Here is a 5,132-nt window from a genome sequence, read left to right on the forward strand (position 1 = left end):
TGAATTAAGTTATTATAAAAGGGGCCTGTGTCTTTTTATCTTTCTTTACTCAAACTATAGCACAGTGTTTGGAATATACAGATGTTCTTAGTACATGTTAAAAATATTATCTGAGGCCGGGCGTGGTGGTTCGTGCCTGTAATCCCAACACTTTGGAAGGCTGAGGTGGGTGGATCATCTGAGGTCAGAAGTTCGAGAACAGCCTGGCCAACATGGTGAAACCCCCGTCTCAACTAAAAATGCAAAAAAAAAAAAATAGCTAGGCATGGCAGTGCATGCCTATAATCCCAGCTACTCAGGGGGCTGAGGTAGGAGAATCACTTGAACCCGGGAGGTGGAGGTTGCAGTGAGCCGAGATTGCACCATTGCACTGCAGCCTGTGCAACAAGAGTGAGATTCCATCTCAAAAAAAAAAAAAAAAGAAAAGAAAAAAAGCGATTTGCTTTAAAGCCTTCTGTAATTGAATGTTCCCCACATCCTTATCCCTAGGGATAATCCAGGATCACCTCCCTATCTTAAAGTTCATAACCTTAGTTGGATCTGCAAAGTCCCTTTTGCCATGTAATGCAACATGTTCCTTGGTTCCAGGGATTTGGGTATGGACAACTGAGGGGTGGGGGTGGAATATCTGCCTCCCTTGTGATTCTGCCCATTTTTCTGAATACTACCACTTGAACCACCTGTTCCTTTCTCTAAAACCACCTTTGCAAAAATCATAATGGCGAGAAATTATGACAGTAAAAGAGATCTGATCTAACCAACTCCACCTTGCCTTAACCTCCAAACTGCCCTTGGTCATTCCTGGGCATGGGTCACACTAATTGGGCAGAATTTTAGTTTATAGTTTAAATTATAATAGCCCTTCCCTAAACTAAACCACTTTTGTAAAGCAATGAAAGGCTGGGTGCGGTGGCTCATGCCTGTAATCCCAGCACTTTGGGAGGCTGAGGTGGGAAGATCGCTAAGTCAGGAGTTCAAGACCAGCCTGGCCAACATGGTGAAACCCCATCTCTACTAAAAAATACAAAAATTAGCTGGGTGTAGTGGTGCTTGCCTGTAATCCCAGCTACTCGGGAGACTGAGGCAGGAGAATTGCTTGAACCTGGGAGATGGAGGCTGCAGTGAGCCGAGATTGCACCACTGCACTCCAGCCTGGGTGACAGAGGGAGACTCCGTTTCAAAAAAAAAACAATCAAAATCCACCAGATTACGAGGATGAGAGGGGCCTGAATTCTGCTAAGATGTAAGCACAGTTAAATGATCACCAGCCATTATTCTGGAGGTCACAAGATTTGCAACTTCCCCAATTGCTCCTGTAAATAATTTCACTACTGTAGAACCAAAGATTGGCCTTTTGAGATGTCTTTTCAGACTTTTGCATTTCTGACAACCAGATGGCCCCATCTAGACCAGGGGCTCCTCTATGGCCCCCACCCAGAAGCAGACACAGGAAAAGACCGTTTCCTACACTCCTATGATTGCATCCCCCACCAATCAGCATTCCCTCTTCTGAAGTCCCATGCCCACTAAATTATGCTTGAGAAGCCCTAGCCTCTGAATTTTTTAGTTTTCAGGGAGGTTGATTTAAGTAATAATAAAACTCCAGTCTTCCATTTAGCTGGCTCTACGTGTATTGAACTCTTTCTATTGCAATTCCCCTGTCTGGATAAATTGGCTCTATCTAAGCAGTGGGCAAGATGAGCCCATTGGGTGGTTACATATGCACTTGACAAATAATTATTGGGCTCTTACAGTGTATCAGGCAACATATTTGATACAGGGGATATAATAGTGACCAAGCCAGAAACAGTTCATGATCAAATGAAGCTAGAGGAGAGGCCACATTGAAATGTAATTACACTAATAAATGCTAAGGCACAATTATAATCAAAGTACATATCTGTATTTTGAGATTGCTATGATGCTATGGTAGTACAAATTATGAAGTTGACATCACAACAAATTATGAAGTTGAACCACAGGGTGTGGTTCAAGAAAGACTTCCTTAAAGAAGTGAAATCCCTGCACATATTTGAAAAAGAGCCATTACATCTCTGAAGTATTTTTTCCAAATATTCCTTACCTTTACATGATGTCAAAACAAATAAATGCAGTGTAAGGGATAGTAGCGTGTGTGTGTGTGTGTGTATGTGTGTGTGTTTTAGGAGGTGTCAAAGTGGCCTACCATTTACTTCTCCTTGCCTCTATCCAGCAGAAAATGTGTTAGGGGAATTTAGGCAGACAGAATTTACCAATTAAATAAATATTTTGTTTTGTTTTATTTTATTTTATTTTATTTTTTGAGAAACAGGATCTTAATCTGTTACCCAGGCTGGAGTGCAGTAGCACAATCACATCTCACTTCAGCCTCAACGTTCCAGGCTCAAGCAATCTTCTTGCCTCACCCTCCTGAGTAGCTGAGACTACAGGTGCATGACACCACATCTTTTTTTTTTTTTTTTTTTGGTGTCTTTTGTAGAGATGGGGTCTCACTATGTTGCCCAGGCTGGTCTTGAACTCCTGGGCTCAAGTGATGCTCCCAACTCAGCTTCCCAAAGAGCTAGGATTACAAATATGAGCCACTGTGCCCCACCTAATTTTTTTTTTAATATAAATACAAATTGAGATTGCTTTGCTCTTAAAAATTGTTCTTGACAGTAGGAGAGACTTCCATCAGGAGAAAATTTGGAATACAAAAAAAAAGAATGCTAATTTGAAATGGTGTTTCCCTTTCTTTATGAGAAATAAAAAGTAATGTATGGCCAGGGTATAATATAAGACAGGTCTAGGAAAGAGCAAATCCTTCAATGACCGGGATGTGTTGTTTAAAAGGAACAGCCAAACCATCAGCAATTTCTAATGTTTTGTTTCTTAACTTTGAGATGTAATGTACCAAAAGGAAAAAAAAAATTGCCCTTCTTGGTTAGTTTGAGTTGTACTTATTTTCTGTGAAGTCAGTAGGAAATTACTGCTGCTCTCGATGAGTAAACTGAATTGCAAAGGGAGTACCTACCCCACCGCACTCTCCCATAACCTTCTCTCCAGAAAGTGGTGCTTTCTCTTCCTCCAGGAGCCGACAGGAACTGAGTGGAAGAGAGCCAGCATCTGAGCAAAGCCAGAGGCATTTCCCTTGAATGCTTACAAAGAGACTAAGAAAAAAAAAATCCTTCCCCATTAGTTGGGATTACAAAATGGAACAGTGGCCATAGGGTCACTCAATGGACAGATTTTCAAGGCAGAGGCTGCAAGAGAACGAGAACTGAAGGAAGAAGGGAGTGTGTGGATGAGATTAACTGATCAGTCTGGACTCTGAAAATCCATTTGGTAGTTGCTTTTGACTCAATCCTCCGGGAAGTACCAGTCTAAGGTGCATGTCGATACTGTACCAGGGTTCCAAACTATCTCATACACAAGGATGAAGAAGAGAAGCCATAAGAAGCCTTCCTGTGAACCTTTGTAATAACAGGATGTTTTGCATCTACTGCACTGGACCTGACTATGAGGCAGCAGATTTTGCCTAAAGAGCAGTGGACCAAATATGATAGGATAAATTCTACCTTGAACCATATCTGAAAATGGTTATTTGGGAGAGAAAAGAGATAAAACAGTGGGCAAAGAAGTAATCATGTAGTTGAAATCTATGGATGCAGCTGTCCTCAAAGTATTTTTATGAAGATGGCTAAGCCCAAAACACAATATAATAATTATTTAGGGTGGGGGCAGTGGCTCACACCTGTAATCTCAGCATTTTGGGAGGCTGAGGTGGGCAGATCACCTGAGGTCAAGAGTGCAAGATCAGCCTGGCCAACATGGCGAAACCCTGTCTCTACTTAAAAGAATACAAAAATTAGTCGGGCGTGGTGGTAGGCGCTTGTAATCCCAGCTACTCGGGAGACTGAGGTAGGAGAATCGCTTGAACCTGGGAGGTGGAGGTTGCAGTGAGCCGAGATTGTGCCACCGCACTCCAGCCTGGGTGACAGAGTGAGACTCCGTCTCAAAAAAAAAAAAGAAAAAGAAAATTATTTAGTCTGCATGTTTTCCTTTAAATAAATACCTATAGTAAAAACAACAACAAAAACAACAAACTCTCAAATGAATCCAGTATGTACCCCAACTTTACTAAGTTGGTTGATGTTTGTTCTTATTTTTGGCTTCCTGAGATCACTGTATTTTATTATCCAGATAAAATAATTCCAATTTCATGTCTTTGGATTCCCCACAAGCAGAAAATCAGGTAATCACTTGATTCTCTCTGTACCCAAGGAACAAAATTTTTAATATACCGAGCAGTTTAGCCCCTTCTTATTTCCACACAGTAGTCTGTGAGTACTGTCTTTACATCACCCAAAGACCTGTTGAATTGCTCCCCCAAACAAAAGATGAATTGTCTCTGGAGCTATAAAATGCAGCTTGTAAAACTGTAATATTTTTGCAATCTGCAACTACCACCCAGAAACCATTTTACAAAGGTTTTCTGGTTTCTTTTTTTTTTTTTTTTGAGACAGTTTCGCTCTTGTTGCCCAGGCTGGAGTGCAGTGGCGCAATCTCGGCTCACTGCAACCTCTGCCTCCCCGGTTTAAGCAATTCTCCTGCCTCAGCCTCCCCAGTAGCTGGGATTACCAGCATGCACCACCATGCCCAGCTAATTTTGTAACTCTCGACCTCAGGTGATCCGCCCACCTCGGCCTCCCAAAGTGCTAGGATTACAGGTGTGAGCCACTGCCACTGGTGTTTTCTGGTTTCTTATTCAGAGCTTATAGTTAGGATCTTAATGATCTCGTGTAGAATATTTCTCTTTAAAATTTGGTACAGTTTATTATGAACAATGTCTTTGTATGAAAAAAATATAATAATCATATGTAATACAAATTCTGTAGGCAAGAAAGAAAAATATGTTACCCTGTAGGCTCAGGCTGGCTTTTTTTTTTTTTTTTTTTTTTTTTTTTTTTTTTGATAGAATCTGGCTCTGTCACCCAGGCTGGAGTGCAGTGATGCAATCTAGGTTCACTGCAACCTCCACCTCCTGGGTTCAAGCAGTTCTCCTGCCTCAGTCTCTCAGGTAGCTGGGATTACAGGCACCTGCCACAATGCCCAGCTAATTTTTGTTTTTTTGGGTTTTTTTTTGAGATGGA

This window comes from Mandrillus leucophaeus, unplaced genomic scaffold (genome assembly GCF_000951045.1).
Source record: "Mandrillus leucophaeus isolate KB7577 unplaced genomic scaffold, Mleu.le_1.0 Scaffold502, whole genome shotgun sequence".
NCBI lineage: Eukaryota > Metazoa > Chordata > Mammalia > Primates > Cercopithecidae > Mandrillus > Mandrillus leucophaeus.